The 20757-nt window shown below is 38.9% G+C and overlaps 1 protein-coding gene across 1 annotated transcript in view; it reads left to right on the forward strand.

Annotated features, from left to right (window-relative positions):
• Positions 1–765: 765 nt before the first annotated feature.
• GABRB3 (gamma-aminobutyric acid type A receptor subunit beta3) overlaps positions 766–20757 on the forward strand; it is a 253662-nt gene continuing 233670 nt past the window's right edge. Inside the window, exon 1 of the mRNA XM_084759634.1 lies at positions 766–883. The gene's annotated coding sequence lies outside the window, so the exon portion shown is untranslated. The remainder of the gene's footprint in view (positions 884–20757) is intronic.

Consider the following 20757-nt stretch of genomic DNA (forward strand, 5'->3'; position numbering starts at 1 on the left):
CTGTGCTGTCCAGGTGAGGTGCAAGGCCAGCTTACAGACTGATTTTAATTAAGCAATGTAGTGATTCTGATTTTGGTGATGGAAGCATAAACGAACTTGAAAGGAGTTGCTGCTCTGTCCACCAATAAAAACCTGAGCATTCTAATATTAGCAGCTTTGTGGAGGCTTTCCATCCCCTGTTGCCACAGAGAAAACCACTTCTAGCAGGCTGCGATGATGGTGAGGTTCAGAGCATGTGGGGTTCTTCTTGGTGGGGCTCACGCTGCAGCTTGCCCTGAGCTGTCAGGGGCGAGCAGGGGTGTCACAGCCTACCTCTGCCACCTGTATCTTCAGGAATTTGAAGGTCAGGAACCTACACCCCAGTGAATCCCAGAACTCAACTCTGCTGTAGAAAACAAACTGAGGCCAGGTCAGGATGCACTGAGTCATGCTATTACACAGAGGTAGGGGCCAATACTGCATGTTTTCAATTTAAGTGTACGGAAGAGGGGGATGAGGTGATCAAGTGTTCTAATGGTCACTTTGCGATTTCTAGCCTCCGATGTTACACTGCTCAGGGAAAGCAACGCATAAGCCGCTTCAACGATTACTCAGTTAACAATTCAAGTAAAAACATGACTGGGTTTTTTGTTTTTCTCATATCAGGAGTTTTCTTTCATGAATGGGAATTTCAGGTTGTTTGTGACGTAGGGTGTTCAGGTTTAGTGATAAGAAAGGAGGGATGGGGGTGGGGGCAGTCAGCTGAAAGGTGGAAACAAATACAGCTCGCTGGGGGTGGAGACTTCCCTTAGAGAAGAGAGTGCTATACCTGGTGGAGGATCCTGACGGTGTACGTTTTGGTGATACTCTTGACCCTCAGCTGCAGAAGATGCCAACAGAGTCCGTGAGTGAAAGGCTTCTTTCCCTCCTCAGATTCCGTCTTTTTCTCAGGCAGCAGAGCTACTCACTCTTGGAACGCTTCCACCATTTTTTGAAAGAACTGCCGGAGGACTAGCTTGAGGGGGAGAGAATCCTGAGGCCGTCCATCTTGGAAGATGGCTCACAGGTCTCTGGATTTCCTCTGTGGAAGTGCCACATGATCCTCAAAGGGAAGGTCTGAGGGTTCCCCTGGTGGGTTAAGTAAGAAAAGTGGGAAACTGCGGGTGGTGATATATGCCTGGAGCCTGGAGCTTTCTTTGTACAGAGATTATTCTCCAAAGAAAATATTTGACTGGAGGCTAGAAAGAGCTCTAGAACTCTGGAGTTCCAACATGTCAGATCTGACTACTCACCCAAAAGAAAGCAAATGAAAATAAAAGTGAAAGTGTAGAAAAGAGGTTAAAAAAAAAAGAATTGTTGGATAGATGGAAAGTCAACATCCCCTCTTGGGATGGGGGTGGGGGAGCTGGCATGAGCTTCAGGCTTAAACCCAGGAGGAATTGGGGCCAGGTGAGAGCTGTGCATTCTGAAGCAGGCTTGGTCTTGGTCGGATGGCTGTATTTCAGTCCAGGTTCCTTGTGTTGGTCTGTATGCTGTTTGAGAAGGCCTAATCACTTGGGGAGGCAAACAAAGTCTCTTGAGATGATTGTCTTATGAGGAGTAATCCTTCTACAAGGCTCTGCTAACCCTAGATGCAAAGTGGCAGCAAATTTAGGATAATGGCTGGAGGCATTCAGAAATGTTTTGGGGCATGGGAAGAAGACGACGTTGTAAAAGCTGAAATTAAGACACTTCAATTTCTCTTTTTATTACCTTTGAGATGGCTTAAGCACTAAAATTACCAGTTTTTAGAAAGATATTTCTTAGGCGAGTAAGAAACAAATTGTAAAATCAGGTAAAATATATAGTTTAGTTATTGCTCTAGTTCTAATGGATTGCATGCACATGTATGCTAGTGTGCATGCCTGTATGTAAGGCAGAAGACTATCTTGGGTACGTCATTCAGGAATGCCATATACCTTCTTTTTGAGACAAGTCTCTCCTTCTCCTGGAGCTTCTAGGCTGGCCGGCCAAGACACTCCAAGGCTCTATCTGTCTCTACCACCCAGCCCTGGGATTAAAACACTAATATTCTTGACTTTGTGCTTTGTTTTGTTTAACTTGGTTTCTGGGGATAAAACTTAATTCCTTATGCTTGCAAGACAAGCAGTTCACTGACTTAACCATTTCCCCAGCTCAACAATTTCCTCCCATGAATGAAGTGAAAGATGGTTAAAAGGTACATTGCTCAGGGTTGGGGAAGAGAGAGGAGTGCTGATGTTGCTAAACTCTTCATATATTGTGGTCTTAATCCAGAAGTGCTAGGAAAATGGGATGCTTCCATGTAGAAATAGCTTCACCAATGCAGAGGTAAACAGGTGATTGGCCTACAGTTAATTAGATAGGCACACACAAAATTAGGACAGATGGTGTGGGAAGGTTCACATCTAGAATGAAATTAGAGCCATATGTATCACCCTGCACAAAAATAAATTCCAAATAGATGACAATACCACAATGTGAAACCTGGAATGCTAAAATTTCTAAAAGAAAACACAAGCACATCTACAAGAAAATGCACCTATATCTACAAGATATATGTGTAAAGAAGGATGTTCTGGAAAAGGATCCCATTTATTCAGGAATTAAGAACAATGATTGACAAATGAGACCTCATCAAACTAAAAACGCTTCTGAACAGCTGAGGAAATAATCAACTGAATGAAGAAGGCTAAGAGTGGGAAAAAAGTTTCGCCAGATATGCATCCAATAGAGGATTGATTTCTATAATCTATAAAGAACTAAAACACACACACACACACACACACACACACACACACACACACACACCCAACCCAATCAAGAGTTGGATAAGGATCTGAACTAAGGGTTCTCACATAAAACTGGCTAACAGTGTCTTAAAGTGTTCATCACTCTTAACAGTTAGAGAAAGGCAAACTAAGACCACTTTGAGATTTTGCTTAACTCAACCAAAATTACTAAGATCAAGAAATCAATTGATAACAAATGATGAAGGGATGTAGGAAAGGGGCAATTAATAGTCCTATCCCACTGTAGTACCTGTAAGCCACAACAATGACTGCATGGCAAGATATCCTCAAGGGTGCAATAGTGGCACTTTTGTCTTAGGGCTAACTAACAGCTATCCAATTGAACACAAGGCCCATGCAGTAAGAGGGAACACATTCCTTTTTCAGTAAACTTTGTCAACTATCTATGACCAGAGAAGTCCTAGCCCTAAAAGAGAACCCACTTCTGCCATTTTCCTAAACCAATGTATTCTAGCTGTATACTGTAGAGGAATTTTAATCCAACAACATGGCTACTGTGGAAAGGGATCACAATGTCTATGTTATCTAGCTGAAATACAGACATTCCCTAAGTACACACCTTTAATCCCTCTGGCTGCAATACAGACATGCCTTTAGTACACGTCTTTAATCCCAAACAATGAAAGTAAAATTAGTTTGCAGGAGGCAGGCATGTTTGAAAGTGACATCTAATTGAGAGACAGACAAAGTGATGAATCTGAGAAAGATTTGACAGAATGAGTCAGAGGTAGGATATGCCCAACTCTCATGAGAAAAGGACAGGAAAGAATTTGAGTTCAGTGCAGTTCAGTTGAGTACAGCTGAGTTTATGCAGTTCCACTCAGTTCCTGCAGTCAGTGCAGTTCAGTTCCTGGAGTTCAGATGCAGTTTTTCCAAGCAGAATAATGCCATGAAAAGCAGAGAAAAGCCAATTTGAATTAGTCGGGATGGAGAGGAGTTTTGACGCAGAACAGCTGAGTTGAACCAGCTAGCCAGAGTTCAGAAAGAACTAGAAAGGATGAACTTATTCATGACTAAGCCTGAGAGGCTGAAAACATTCTAGACCCAGGCTAGCAGATGGAAGATGGAAGCTGAAACAGTCAAGGTCCAGGCTTGCAGAAGATTACATTGTACGGAGGCTAGAAGCTTCCAGGCCTAGGCTTAGGGACAACTAGAAATGCTCTAGGCTCAACCCAAGCCATGTATTCATAAAGCTTGGGTATGTGTCTCACTGTGTCCCACCACCTGAGGAAATAAAAAGATTTACAGTATTCTAAATATGTTTCTTGTACTCATAGATAAAGGTTTCTCTTATCCATCATCAAAGACACTTCTTTCTGAAGCAGATGGAAGTTACTACAGAGATCTATGACTGTTTGTATTTACAAATATAATATTTATGTATATAAATATATTAATGTACTTAAAGTTAATAATCAATACAAATTAAAATAATATAAATGTATAAAATATTTATATGTTATAAATATTATATAATGTAATATAATTATAATATAAAATGTATATTATCTATAATATATTTGTATTTATATATAAAATGAATGAAATTAGAGATCCCAAACTTCATCCTGTTTTACAGTTTCCTTGTGGGATCAAGGGAAAAGTCACTGTTCCTCATAAAAAGCAACTTCTTTTGTTGTTTCTGCTTTGTTTTGTTTTTGTTTTTGTTTTTTTTTTTTTTAGAAAAATCAGTTTTAAGTAACTGCTCTAACCACATAATTTTTCTGGAATGAAATAATCTATAAAGGCATTATCTTATTATCTTATTAATGACTTGAAAAAACCTGATCCTTTGCAAAAAAAAAAATCCTTTACTCAAGTCACTGGAGGATAAAGCAAGGGAGGAAGAATAAGAAAGAAAGAGAAGAGGGAGGGATGGCGCCTTATGTCTAAATGTTGCCACAGTTTTCTGAGAGACTGTTGATGGTAGAAGACTGGCATCTTCACCTAGAAAATCTTGGCCAACAGTTCTAGAAAACGCTGGTGATTGAGACATTCTTATACTTAGTACTCAAGTGTGGAAAAAGCATTTCTTTAAGTTCATAAGGAATGTGGAATATATACCAGTCCAGCAGCCCATGACAGTAGTTTCTTGTGCACAGATGTGACAACAGCACTGGATAAAGAGAAAGGTAGATCCCAGGTACTCACTGGCCAGCCAGTCTATTTTGGAGAGCAAGCTCCAGGTTCAGTGAGAGACCTCAAAAGTAAGGCAGAGAGCAATAAAGAAAGACAATAACATTGACCTTCGGCTTCTGCATGCATGTACAGATAGACAAGCATCCACACATAATGTGTACCACACATACAAAAAGTCAAATAAAATTATTCTAAATACTTTAAGATATTCATAATATTGGGGGAAAGAAAAGCCAGTATGGAAGACAATATGTCCAAGTGGGGCTTCAAAAGAGAAAATACATAATCTACTAAACTGAGAAATCCTGTAGTTCCATTAAAATTCAGAATCTAAATATATAAAGACAGAATTGTTGCCCTGGAGATTAAATCTAGAGAATCACTCCAAAGTCAATGCAGAGAGAAAATGAAATAAAATTATGGCTGTTTCATAGCCAACATAACTACAAAGTTATTAATGTAAACCCTTATATCCAGGATAAAAATCCTAAAAGAGACCCAAGAACTGAAAGGTCGACATAAATGTTATATTTCCTATACCATACTACAGACATGCTATCTCAGACTAAATACAAAATCAAGAAAAATAAAGCCAAGCCACTCCCAGACTGTGGAAGACAGGCAAAGCACTGCCTCAAAGAAAAATCTCTTTTTAAACTTAAAAGTCAGTTTTGATTTTCCATGAGTCCAAGAGAAATTTTATCTAGCAACTATGTTATATGATATTTGGCTTTACAATCAATGGTCATACTCACAAATCATCTTGTAAGATACAAGGAGCATATCCTTCCTGCCTTTTAATAAGACCCTGTAAACCCAAGTATGTTAAATATAACTCTCAAGGGCATTCAGGAAACAGGCGGCAATGGTAGACTACATATCACCTTTTCATTGTATGTAATACACCTTGATAAGCATTGGTATTTAAATGGACTCTTTTGACAAATTATTTGCTTTTTTCCCCTCAGAAGAGGAATTCTTGCTATTTACTTGTTTTGGCTCAAATGGATCTTCTGGCTGCGCCTCAGTGATCTAGCCTAATGACTGTATGCTTCTTGCTTCATTGCTGTGCTTTGCTTCATGTATATGAAGACATGGCCACTCTTACTTCTCCATCTCTGCTGATTTACAAGTCACACATGCTATTCTTTCTAGTGAAGGCACCCTACACACCAAAAGGAATGTTACCAGTTGTTAAACAAATAAATAATAAGACTGTCAAATACTTATTCTTTTAATGTATGGCAGCAAAAATAAAGATTTCTCAGATTCATTCCTGCCCCATGACTATGATTTTGGGTTTTATTACTACATAGCATTAAATCTGAAAATATTGGCCATGTTTATACAGTTGATGTTATATGTTTGTCTTTTCAAAAGCTTCATTGTATTTGTGAATCCAGAGATATAATGAAAATTCTAGTTACACATTAAAATCTTCCTTTACAAAATGGCTGAATACAAAATTAATTAACTCTGTCCTTAGGTTATTTAGGGACTGTGAGAGGCTGTTAAATTTTGTCAGTGGCTTTCTGCATCATTTGATAGGATGAATATGGATGTGCTCCATTACACTTATTGATTTGCATATGTTGTACCAAAACTTTGCCAGAACTTGGTTGAAAATTTTTGCATGTGTGTTCATCAGCGAAGTTGGTTCATGGTTTCTTTTTGGTTCCCGTGTGCTCCTCAGGGTAATGCAGGACATATAGGATTAGTGCAGCATTGTTTCTTTCCTTTCTATCCATGATGCAGTATGTTCTTTGCAGTTTTGCAGTTTTGGTAGAATTTGCCAGTTAATGCACATGGTCCTGGCCTTCTTTGTTAAGAAGCTTTTAAAATTATAGTTTTAATCTTGTTTACTAAAGATATGTTTGCTTATGCATTCTTGATTTAATATTGGTAGGTCATACATGTATAAGGTTTTATCCATTTTACCTATATTTTCCAGTTGTTTGGGTATATATGGTTTTCAAGTGTTCCTAATGTTTTTCTGGATTTTATTGTAGTCAATAGTAACTTCCTCCTTTTCATACCTTACTTGGTTAATCGTAGTCTTCTCCTTCTTTAATTTGGTTACTAGGCTTACATGTTAGCTGGCTTTCTTTCTTTCTTTTAATTTATTTATTTATTGAACATGAGTGCTTTATCTGCAGAAGAGGACATCAGATCACATTGTAGATGGTTGTTAGCTACCATGTGGTTGTTTAGAATTGAACTCGGGACCCCTGGAAGAGCAAGCAGCACTGAGCCATTTCTCCAGCCCTGTTTCTTTTTTTTCCTTCTTTTTGTTTTTGTTTTTCTGAGACAGAGTTTCTCTGTGTAATAGCCCTGCCTGGAACTCTCTTTGCAAATCATGCTGGCCTCGAACTTGCAGAGATCCACTTGCTTTTGCCTCACAAGTACTGTGATTAAAGGCATGTACCACCACACCCACCTGGCTTACATGTTTTTTTAATTGACACTTTGCTTAATTGATTGATTGTATTAAATTTTGCATCTTCATTTCACTAATATCTGATGCAATTTTTAAGTGTTTGAGTTGTTCTTTTATCCTATGACAATGGGCTTATAATTATGTATTTTGTTGAGACCATCTTAATTTTTATGAGCATATACAGGGGGAGGTAATCCCCCTCAGGAACAGTCATAGGGGAGGGGAATAAGGGGAAAATGGGAGGGAGGGAAGAATGGGAGGATACAAGGGATGGGATAACCATTGAGATGTAACAAGAATAAATTAATGAAGGAAAAAAATTAATTTTTAAAAATATAAACACTTACACTACAAATTTATCTCCCATAAAGTGGATCCTAAAGGTTTTGATACTTTGCGCCTTTATTTTTTCATTTGATTCTAACAATTTACAACTGTTCTTCTATTCTCCTTTTCCACTTAACAACTTTGGTGGTTTAAGTCAGAATGGCCTCTATAGGATCCTATATTTGAATTCTTGGTTCCCAGATGGTGGAACCATTTAAGAAGGATTAGGATGAGCCATCTTCCTGGAAGAGGTATGTCACTAGGGCATTGGGGGTGATCTATGAGGGTTCAAAAGCCAAGATCAGTCTCTCTCTGTCTTTGTTTCTGTCTCTCTCTCTCTCTCTCTCTCTCTCTCTCTCTCTCTCTCTCTCTCTCTCTCTCTCTCTCTCCTCCTTATCTGTTTTCATACTCTTGGCCATGATGGCCATTAACTCACCCTCTGACACTTGGAGAAACCCTTCAATTAAATGCTTTCTTTTATGGGTTGTATATTGTCTCTTCACAACAATATAAAAATAACTAATGCAATAACCTACTGGTTTTTCCAGAGCGTATTGTTCAGTTTTTGTAGTTTTTCTTGCTATTGGTTTGTAGTTTTCTCGTGGTATGACCTGATAAGATACAATAAATTATCTTGATTCTTTTGTATTTGCTGAGTATTTGTTTATGGCCTAGAATGTGATCTATTTTTAAATAAGATTCTATAAGATGCTGAGAAAACATAGATGTTATGTCTAATGATGGAATTTTCAGTATGTATCTGTTAAGGATGTTTAATCTACATTGTAGCTTAGCTTTGAAAGCTCTTTGGTTGTCGGGTTGATTGACTGATATAGAGATAAGAGCAGGCTATGAAGTCACTTGCTACAATAGCATCTGCACCTGTTTGTTATTTTGTGTCCATTTGCTTTTGCTTTATGAAATTTAGAGCCCCAAATTCTTGGAACATGCATATTAACTACTGCTACATCTCACAGGCATAATGTTATTGTGCACTACATAAAGATATAAATGCTGAGCTCTGTGTTCCCCATATCTGATTACAACCCTTGTTCTGAGAATCTCCTGTCTCAATGCTGTGCAAACACTGCTCACCAATCATTCCCTGATATGTCAGTAAAACAACTCAACAAATAGTTATTGAGCATGGGAGATAATAGGGCTGGACTTCCTGGCAGCCAGGAAAGGAGAAGAAAGAGAGGAAGTAGGGGAGTCAGACATGGGCAGAGGTCCAGAAGACATCAAGAGAGAGAGAGAGCAACTGAGGAGAGGAAGTCATAAAATTCAAGTATGTCTGGGATTTTGGAAAAGAAGGGGTCAGTCTAGATTAGAGGATTAAAAATAGAGTAATAACTGCTCAGTTGCTGTGCTGTAAGTAACATAATCCAGCCTTGATTATTTGGATGCTAGCTGGGATAAGAGAGAAACTGCAACACACACACACACACATTTTTTTCAGACTTTTTTCTTTTTCTTTTTTTTTAAATTTAATCACTTTACAGCCCAATCCCAGTCTCTTTTCTCCTTCTCTCCTCTGCTACCAGTCAGTCCCACTTTCTTATCCTCTCTCCCCAGTCCCTCTTTCTCCTTCTTCTCAGAGAATGGGAGACCTGTAAGGAATACCAACCCATCCTGACATCTCAAGTTACAGCAGGACTAAATGCATCCTCTCCTACTGAGGTCTGACAAGGCATCCCAGCTAGGGGAAAGGGATCCAAGGCAGGTAACAGAGTCAGAGACAGTCCCTGCTCCCATTGTTAGGTGACCCACATGTTGACCAGGCTGCACATCTGCTACATACATGTGCGTGTGTATGTGTGTGTGGGCCTAAGTCCAGCTCATACATGGTCTTTGGTTGTTGGCTCAGACTCTGTGATACCCCATGAGCCCAGCTTAGTTTCCCCTGTAGATCTTCTTGTGGTGTCCTTGACTCCTCCCAGATTCCTCTATCCTTCTTCCACTCTTCCACAAGACTCCCTCTGCTTGGCCTATTGTTGGCTGTAGGTCTCTGCATCTGTCCCCAACAGCTGCTGGATGAAGCCTCTCAGAAGACAGTTATGCTAGGCTCCTGTATGCAAGCATAGCAAAGTATCATTAATAGTGACAGGGCTTGGCTTTCTCCCATGGTGTGGGTCCCAAGTTGGGCTAGTAATTAGTTTGACATTACCTCAGTCTTATTATTTTGACTTGTTTTTCAGGTTGAGTGACTGTTTTTGTTTGTTTTGTTTTGTTTTTCTGTTTTGTACCTATTAGTATCAGGGTTTGCTGGTTTACCCTGTGGAATACAATAGTTGCCTTCCTAGTTCTTTGTTTATCTAGTCCTCTCATGAAATTCATTTATTTTTTGCTCTGTCGTAGTTGAAACTGTTTTCTTATTCCTTTGTGTATAGCATTTCTTTGCACATGAGCAAAGCTGAGGTGGTGGTCATTAGTTACCTTACTTTATGCTTATCTTGAAGTACCACATTCCCTATATTAACTTCAAAAGATGGATAAAACAATCTTGGCTGGGTGCTATGTAATTTCCGGGGTTGAAAGACATTCCACATCTTCTTTGTTTTTAATGTTACTAGCAAAAGATATGTTATTCTGTGTTTCTGCCTTTGTAGGTTACTTGGAATTTTTCTTACATCTTTTAATGTTGCTTCTTCTTATACGTACTTATTTGTGTATGGGTGGGTACATTCTTGGAGGGTAGCAGTTAACTTATAAAAGCCAATTCTCTTTTTCTACTATGTGGTTCTAAGCATTAATTCAAGCATAAGAATTGGAAGCAAGTGCCTTTATGTGATAAGCCATGTTGCCAGCTCCCCTTACAACTTTTAGTATTGTTTTTATATTTTTTAATTTATTTTTTATTTTTTATGTCTTGACTATAATGGATCACTAGTAAATTCTTCATGTATATTTGGAGTTTCAAATGTCTCTGATGTTTTAATGCTAATTTCTTTCTCTATATTTAGGTATATTTCTGCTATTATTTCACCATTTCTTTCCCTTTTCATTATTTCCCTTTTCTTACATAGATTCTTGGTTTCAGTTTCTTACTTATATCCAAGATTTCTTCTAAGTTATAATTATGCTTATTGATTTTTCTTTCTCTCTTGATGTTGATTGGCATATTGTCCTTCATCTCTGCGTTTTTATCTTCTGTTTGGGCAACTCTATTGGTGACACTTTCCATTTTTAAAAATTGGTTCGTTGACCTTTTTATTTCTAACATTTCTCCTCCTCCTCTTCTTTCTTCTTCTGTTTTTAAATATTGATTGCCTTCTTTAATTTCTCTTCCATGTTGTTATTTAATTTTTCCTTCTACTTCACTGACTTTTCTATGTTGCTGACTTTCTGCTCCTGATCCTGGGTTGAATTAGTCTATGGTTTTTTAATACCAGAAAATCTTTGAAATATTCCTCTGTTATTTTATATATTTCAGTACGTGTGTTTCATAGTTGGGAAGTCATCATGAGGACTCACATTGCCTTGGTTTTCCATGCCTTGTGTGTTTCTGTGTTGCAATTTGCCTATTTGTTGGTTTGGATGTATGTTTTTTGCGGTGGTGGGGGCCTTACTTTTGAGTAGCCTGTTCTTGAAAAATCAATCCCTAGTCCAACTCAGCAAGGAGAAAACAGACCATTTTCCCACAACTGCTGCCTCCTGAAGTCCCGTCTGCAGCATACACAAAGCTTCTGCCCATTAAATTGCACCAGGACACCTTGAAAAATACTTGAAAGGTAAATCATAAAAGTATCTGTGGTAATAAAACAGATTTCCGTGAATCTGAGAAAATCCTAAGTAGGACAAAGCTGAAGAAATCCAAGAAAAACACAGCAAAAGGCCAATGACAGTTATACCAGCTTCCTAAAAGCAAAGACAAAGGCCTCAACTTGTATCACCACACTGCCTGGAGAAACTATTGGCAGACAGAAAATTCTGCCTATAAGCAGTAGTCTGCAGTAAAATAAAAATCAACACCATTTTAAAATTAATAGAAATCAATGAGTTTCCTGCTTAGAAAAACAAAATAAGTGAGAAATCTTTTGAGAAGGGAAGAACAGAACTTCAGAAAGACAGCTAGCCCAGTGAAACTGTTAAACGCCCCTCTATCTTCATAATCATGCGCTGTGAAAGACGTAATAATGAAAGCTATATTGATAGATTCACATAAATTAAAACAGAATGATATAGTATGGACAGTTATGGTTTATTTCAGGAATGTGTGAGTGATCTAATATTAGCAAATGTATTAATGGAACTAAGAGTTAAACATGGAAGATTAAATACAGGCATTTATCTTTCCCCTTTATTGTCTTCTTTTAATAGCAGAAGTGACAGAAATATTTTTAAAATATTGTACAGAAAGACTAAGGGTAAGGAGTAAATGTATTATTTAAGATGGAGCAAATGTACTATTTCCCATTCTTTATTTAAATATTTTATTATTCACATAAGCTTATAATGTGTTGCAATAAATCCATCCCTGTGCCCTCCATTGTAATTTCTCTTCTATCCCCACCCCTACCATTCTCCCCCAATTTCTTGTCTTCTACTTCCTTTATTTTTTTTTAAGATTTATTTATTTATTATTTATACAGTGCTCTGCCTGCATATACTACACCTGCACTTCAGAAGAGGGCACCAGATCTCATTATAGATGGCTGTGAGCCACTATGTGCTTGGTGAGAACGGAACTCAGGACCTTTGGAAGAGCAGCCAGGGCTCTTAACCTCTGAGCCACCTCTCCAGCCCTCTTCCTTTATTGTTTTTAAATCAACCAATCTGCTTATAGCTCCCTGAATGCGCACAGGTCATCTACTGGAACATGGGTAGCCTCTTAGGGGACTCATCGTTAAAGATAACCGACTATCAGGTACCAATATCTCTATTACCAGCTAAAGCTGGATTTCATTTCCCATACATGCTGGGATTTTGGCTGGTTGGTCCCTGTGCAGGCCTTGTACATGTAGTCCTAGTTGCTATAAATTCCTGTGGACATTGATACTGTCCTATTCGGTAACTACTATTTCACTGTAAACACCCACTCCATCCAGGACTTAAAATCATTTTCCTCTCTCTTTCATGATTATACTTAAGCCTTGTCAAGGTGGAATGTGATGTATATGTCCCATTTACAGCTGAGAACTCCAAAGTCTCTTATCTATTTATTTAATTTATTCAGATTACAACTCAATTGTTATCCCTTCACTTGTATCCTCCCGTTTCTCCCTCCTTCCCGCTTTCACCCTATTCTCTTCCGCTAGGTCTAAGACTGAGGGGGACCTCCTCCCCCTCTTATTCTATGCACATTGCCCACCTGTGGATTTCTGTATTAATCATCATCTACTGTAAAAAGAAGCTATTCTGATGGGAGCTGATAGCTTCACTAATTTAAGGGTATAATAATGAGACCTGGGGCCTGGAGGGATGGCTCAGAGGATAAGAGCACTGGCTGCTCTTCCAGAGGTCCTGAGTTCGATTCCCAGCAACCACAAGGTGGCTCACAAGCATCTATAATGAGATCCGGTGCCCTCTTCTGACCTGCATGCAGAATATTATATACATAATAAATAAATAAATATTAAAAAAAATAAAAAAAACCCAATGAGATCTTAGAGGGCAGTTTGTTACTGTGTCTATTTAGCAGAATATTAATACTGGGCTCTCTCATGGGACCTAGGACCTAACCAACTATGAGATTTTGATTCAGTTGACCATACAACACATGGGTTTCATCTAGTGGAGAAGGCCTTAAATCCAACCACAAAGTGCCATGTTAGTGTCATAACATTTGTGCCACTATTGCACCAGTATCTTTCCCATCCAGTCATTACTGTAGCTCCTAGTGTTACAGCTAGCTACAGAAGACTGTTTATGACTTCCCCCCCTTGTTACTGTATATAGAAACTTCCACCACTATGAAAGCTAGGGATGAAGCTTTCTGCTAAATACCAGTAGATTTTCCCATGATCTTTTGGAAACCTATGGACCTCATCTGGAGTTAATTCTGATCTCTACTTTGGGTCCATAGTTTCCTTCTCAGCTGTGCAAGATGTGGAACTCCCCAAATTCCCCAAGCTAACCTTGTCTAGCTTTAAGATGATTTTGCATCTCTGTTCAGCAGCTTTTGATGGAGCTTCTTTGTGCCTGTGGGGTAGCCTGGGGTTATGTCTGGACCCATACTGGATCCCTAGATGAAGCAGAAGCCATTGAGAGCTGCGGAACTTCCCATGTGCCTGTCTTATTTGCTACTTTTAACCATAGGTAAAAGGGCCAGATGCTGTACTGTTTGCATAAACAAGTGACACTATAGGAAACATTACTAATTTTGCAGAAAATGACACGGGACCCATAATTCATGAATGACACTTTAGAGAATTTCCTGGGATTCTTTTTTGTCACATGGGTTTTAGATGAGTCTTATAGTTAGAAACAAGGAAATATTAGTAGGTGCAAATAGGAAGAAAGAAAGAAAGAAAGAAAGAAAGAAAGAACAAAGACCTCCTTTCTTTGCCAAAATACTAGGAAAGAGGCAAGATAGCAATGCCAACTCTTTGCAAGATAGAAAGATAGCAATGCCAAAACACCTCTGATATGGCTTCACCTTACTTGTAAAGGGGAGAGATTTTCTTCCAGGAATGGTGTAATAAGACTCAGGATAAGAGGATAATACCTTATAGATGAAAAGCTCCAAAGACATTTCTCACATCCTTAAAAAAGTAACCAAACTGATGCAGTTAAAAAATATTAGATTTAATCCCAGCACTCAGGTAGCAGAGGCAGGCGGATCACTATGAGGTCGAGACCAGCCTGGCCTACAAAGCAAGTGTAGGACAGCCAAGTTTACACAGAGAAACTCTGTCTCAAAAACAAAAACAACAAAAATAAATAAATAAATAAATAAATAAAACATATAATCAATAAATTTTGTTAAAATATATTTACTTTGATAATATTAAAACATTGAAAAAATAGACTAAATTCTCATGGGGCATTTACAATTGTTTATATAATTGTTTATATAATTGTTACAAACCAATAAATTAAAAATAACTGAAATATATTGAATGATAACATTTTCTGATTATACACAAAAATATACTAGGATTAAAAATAAAAAGATAAAAGCAAACTAAAGTGGTGTTAGTACAAAGCGTAAGCAAAGCTCAGGTTAAGCATGCCCAAGACCCCAGGTTTAACCTAGCCTCCACATGCACACCAAAATGGAGACATTCCAAGGGATAAGAAGCTGCTTCCATATAATGCAGTGAAGGAAAGGACAGTTAGCATGAGAAAGAACAGAACAACTTTCCAAAGGAGGAGGAGGAAGGTCAGTGGCCATTTACAAAAGGAATTGGGGGGGGGGGATGGAGGGGGTGGGGCAGGTGAGGAGGGTGGGAGGGTTGAGGGCCATACTAAAACTGCAGAACATGAATTTGAGTGAATAAGAAAAACAAACCTTACAGCTCTAGCTGAAGGGCTACCCAGAGGTGAAAGATGGAAGTAGCAATAGCAAAAAGCAGCTGGTTGAGCTGTAGGAAGGGCTGAGCCCCTGAAAGTAGGCTGAGGATCATTAGGAAGATCCTCAAATAAAAATAGGAGAGATTAAAAGCCAATAGTTCCTCAAGTAGCAAGAAGAAGAAGGAGGAGGAAGAGGAGGAGGAGGAGAAGGAGGAGGAGGAGGAAGAGGAGGAGGAGGAGGAGGAGGAAAAGAAGAAGAAGAAGAAGAAGAAGAAGAAGAAGAAGAAGAAGAAGAAGAAGAAGAAGAAGAAGAAGAAGACCAAAACCACCAACAAATCCTGAGGAATATGAAAAAGTAGGCAGGAAAACTCTCACTCAAATGTGCGTAACTGCTCAACTACTGATTTCAAAGCTTCTGAAATGAGCAGATGAACTATTCCAAAGTTTCATGTGGAACATTAAACAATAGCTTCAAAGATTGTACAAATAAGTGACATAAATAAAAAAGTCAGAGAGAAGCATGAGAAATTCAGCAAGGGAGTTTGTATTTGAAAGAGAAAACAAAACAAACAGAAAAGTTGGAAATAAAGATATAAATTAAAAACACCGTGGAACATATCACCATTCACTAGACCAAGGCAAAGAAGAAGAAGGAGGAGGAGGAGGAGTAGAAGGGGGGGGAAGGCGCGGTAAGGGGAAGGGGGAGGGGGAAGGTCTAGTGATAGAGGACAAAATTGTAAAAATGTTACTTTATATATCAATAAGGACAAAATGAGCATAATCACAACTTTGAAGAACACTATGATACGATCAAGTGACAAGACATAAGAATTTGTGGGTATAAGCAGGCTGCGGTGTGGTACAGCCTTGAATGGCTGAGGTAAAAGGATATCAAGCTTGTGGCCATCCTAGACTACATAGTGAAATGCTGTCTCAAAAACAAACCAACAAACAAACAAACAAGCAAAACATGGCATAGAATAGGCCGTTGAAATTAAACACTAAAGTCATAGAAAACCTATTCAATAAAATTGTGGCAGATATTCTTCACATTGAAGGAAATAAATGCATATCCAGAACAATCCAAAGAGGCATTTAGAACTCCAAATAGATATGACCATAGGAGAACCATTTTGTGACACATTATAGTCAAGGTGACAAGAATATATCATATACAATAGGGAAACAGTTTTACAGACTGTAGGAGAAAAATCTTAATCTACTTATTAAAGTTAACATATCAGAATACTTGAGGCTGGAGAGATGGCTAAGAGGCCAAGAGCTTATACTACTCTTGCAGAGAACCTGAGATGGTCCCCAGCACCCACATTAGGCAGCTCTCAGCACCCTCATCAGGCAGTTCCCAGCACCCACATCAAGTAGATGATAACTTCCTGTATCCCGATCTGCATGATCCAATACCTCTGGCCTCCACAGGTGCCTGCACTCATGTGCATATACCCCAACCCACCCTAAAAAGTTCATAAAAAGAAATGTTTGAAATTCCTATAAGATCTCTTTTTTAAAAACCTGAGAGCCACAAAAACAAGTGCTAGAAAGAACTTTTAGTGTCAAAGAGCACATACTGCTTTTATAGAGGACCAGAGTTTGATTCTTGGCAACCACATAGGATGGCTTACAACAACCTGTAAGTCTAACTCCAGGGGATCTGACTTGTCTTCCATGGGCTTCTTCACTCCCATGGACATATTTATACCACAGATACATACATAACACATAATTAAAAATAAATCTTTAAAAATGTTTAATGGGGCTGGAGAGATGGCTCAGAGGTTAAGAGCACCATTTGGTCTTCCAAAGGCCCTGAGTTCAATTCCCAGCAATCACATGGTGGCTCACAACCATGTATATGAGATCTCGTGCCCTCTTGTGGCCTGCAGGCACACATGGGGGCAGAATACTGTATAAATAATAAATAAATAAAATCTGAAGAAAATGTTTAAAAATCCAAGAAAATGTACATCTTAAGGCTTGAAAATAGATAACCTTCAACCCAAATTGCTACATTCTGTAAAGTTATCCCTCAAATTTGACATAGAAATAGGATACTACAAGAGCAAACTAAAGCAATGTGTAACCACTAAGCCAACATTGCACAAATATTTAAGGGAATCACAAAAGAAATTCAATCAATGGAAGAGCAAAGAATATACATTCTTGGGAGTAACAGATGAATAAAGGGAAATGAAGGAAGAATTCACCATGTCCAACACAGTAAACCAGCAAAACTGTCACATAAATGGAGAAGAAAGAAAACATCAAATAATACTCTAATAAGCGAGCAAATTGCAGGAATCAGCAAGGCTCTCAATCACTCTAAATTTAAATGGCCTTCACTCTATGATTTAAAGACACAGGCCAGATGATAACATTCGAAAGATGAGATCCAACTCTCTTTTGTCCCTAAGAAATTTATCTCAGTTAGTAAGACACAAACTGAGAATGAAAGAATGGAAGGGAATTTATGAAACAAATAGATGTCTAAGGAAGTTTGTATATCATTCATAATCTGTCAAAGTCAGTTCAGATCAAAGTAGTAAAGAAAGCCACCACATATTAACAAAGGGTAGAAACCATGAAGAAGATTAACAATTGAAATGCATATACATTGAGTCTTAGTACCTCCACCCCTATAAATGTTATTTAAACAAATAATAATGGACATAAAAGAATGGGAATTTCCTGATATGATAGTAGGCTATTTTAAAACTCCACTCTTATCAATAGATTGGTTAGCCAGACTGAAAGTTAAGAAAGTTCAGAATAAGTCTGTACCACAGATCAAATGGATTTAGCAGTTATTTACAAGTTACTCCATCTTACAGTCAAGGAATACACATCCTCTAAAATGGGTCACATTTCTCTAAAATAGGTGACATTTCAGGCAAAATAAGGCAAATCTCACCAAATATAAAACAATAAAAACTCTTCCTTATATTCCTATCAGATCATAGTCTAATAAAAGTACACATTTCTAGCATGAGAAATGCAGAAACAACAGAAATGCATGGAAATTGAACAGTATACTCTGGAATGACCAGTGCTATTGAAGAAACTGGAAGAAAGAAAGAAAAAAAGTCAAATGGAACGTGAGTGAAAGCATAGCTGTCAGGACCTTTGGGATGCAACAAAGGCAGTTCTTAAAGGGACATCTATCATGATGAGTACTTACATTAAACAGAGAGATCTCAAAGATATGTTTTAATGGTCTGCATCAAGGGCTTAGGTAAATAAGAACAAGACACAAATGGAGCCAGGCATGGTGGCGCACACCTTTAATCCCAGCACTCAGGGAGGCATAGGCAGGTGGATCTCTGTGAGTTCGAAGCCAGCCTGCTCTAAAAGGCAAACCCAGGACAGCCAAGGCTACACAAAGAAACCCTGCCTCTATAAGCCAAAACACCAAAACACAGAACAAACCAAAAAAGACACAAACAGAAAGGCAGTTAATAAAAAGACATACTAGACTCCAGTGCAGAAATGAAAGAACTAGAGGACAGGCAAAACAAAGCAAGTACTGGTTTCTTGAATGCATAAACAATACAGATAAATCATTAACTAACCTAAGAGAGAGATAATACCTCAAATTACAGCTGATACTAATGAAGTACACAGAATCAGTAAGAAATACTTTGAAAAAATTTCCATGATCTATATGGGTTTAAGATTGATCTGACAGGATGGCACGGAATGAAGAGCTGAGACACATACTCAGAAAAGCTGAGATTAGGTGAGCTGGAAACTCAGATAGAGACATCCCAGCAGTCCGGAATCTAGGCAAGTTTATGAGAAACAGCTGAACAGTTAGGTTAACTAATCTAGGTAGATAGGGGCTCTCTGTAGGAGAGAGTTTGGTCATTGGAAGGGGGATGGGTTGTAGTTGATGCTTATGCACACACAGTCAACACATGTACTGGGAGCAGGGGACAGCCTGGACATCCCCATGAGTCTGATCTAGGGAAACCTTGCCATTTCCCCGATTCTGAGACAAGAGGCATTGTGGTCTTTGACATGGTCATGCTCATGTCGTGAATGCTCCTTCATACAGGGATCCACTAGGTCCCACAAAACTTGTACTTTTAAAAAAATATCTAGAAAGTCTGAAAGAAAAGGATAAATTCCTATGCACATATGACTTACTGTATTAGTCCCCTTTTCCATTGCTGTGATGAAACACCATGACCAAGGAAACTTAAAAAAAAGAGTTTAACTGGGCTTACAATTTCAGAGAATTAGAGTCCATAGTGCCAGAGTGAAGACATGGCAGCAGGAACATCTGAGAGCCCACTTCTCCAACAATACGCAGGAGGCAGAGAGCATAATGGGCATGGGACGAGTCTTTAAGACCTCAAATCCTACCTCAGTGACATACATCCTCCAATGAAGCTTCACCTCCTAATCCTTCTCAAACAGTTCTTTTGACTGGGTGCCTCTTGTTGTGTAGGCCCAGTTAAGTTGAATGAGATAGCGCTTTCTCCTGAATTGAAGAACTTATCGTCACCAGTTAATCAGGGTGTGACGAATTCTTGGTTTTTACTTCAGCAAGAGAGAGGGACGTGATACCTAGCGCTCAGGCTTTTGGCATACCTAATAAAGTAGGCCAGGAACGAGGGAAGTGGCTTCAGTGGCCACGGGTGAGCACATTATTGCCTCGTGAAGCTGAATTGCAGTGGTTACATGAGTGTATGCTTTTAAAGCTTTCCTATTTTAAGGTGATTGTATTTTAAGTGGTATTTTTAATGACTTACTTCATGGTTCCAGGCATACATAGCCTGGATTCCCAGAAAACATATCCTGAGGCAAAAATCTAAGTGACATTTCTTGTTAAAGTGTGTAACAGCAATGAAAACAGGAGAGGAAGGAAAAGGGATTGAAACCTGGAAAGGGAGAAGGAGAGAGCTTGCCAGCAAACAGGCCATGGCTGAGCCTGGGGGAGAGAGAGAGAGAGAGAGAGAGAGAGAGAGAGAGAGAGAGAGAGAGAGAGAGAGAGAGAGCGCTATGGCTCTTAGGGTGAGTTTTGACGGGCTGAGCCATGCTTCTTAAGAGGCAATAAGAAACACACACACACACACACACACACACACACAGACATACACACAGACACAGACATACACACAGACACAGACACACACAGACACACACACACAGACACACACACAGACACACACACACCGCCCCTTCTTTCTTTTGGCTGAAGGTCCAATCCCAGGACTTCCGGCTTGCTGGAATTTCATGTCTTGTGTAGGGCCATTTGAAGCAGGATGAGCTTTATCCTCTCTCCTCATCAGTTGAAGAGACGCACAAGGTATAGAATGAAATGAAACAGGGGGATTCCTCTCATATAAGGTTGACCACAGCTGTCACAGAAATAGGTGCTGGAGTGACAGCTGGTGATTAATAAAGCCAAGAACTCCAGAGAGAGGTGGAAGCAGAGCTCTAAGCTGGGCCACAGCTGACTAGTAATGTGTTTCTGCCAATCTTAGGACATGTAAGCCAGTAGCAAGGGTGACAGGCCCTGCTACAGTGTTGGCTTGCTCACAGGCTCTTTTGATCGTCATTACTTTTTCG

This window comes from Acomys minous (assembly GCF_964271855.1).
Source record: "Acomys minous genome assembly, chromosome: 2".
NCBI lineage: Eukaryota > Metazoa > Chordata > Mammalia > Rodentia > Muridae > Acomys > Acomys minous.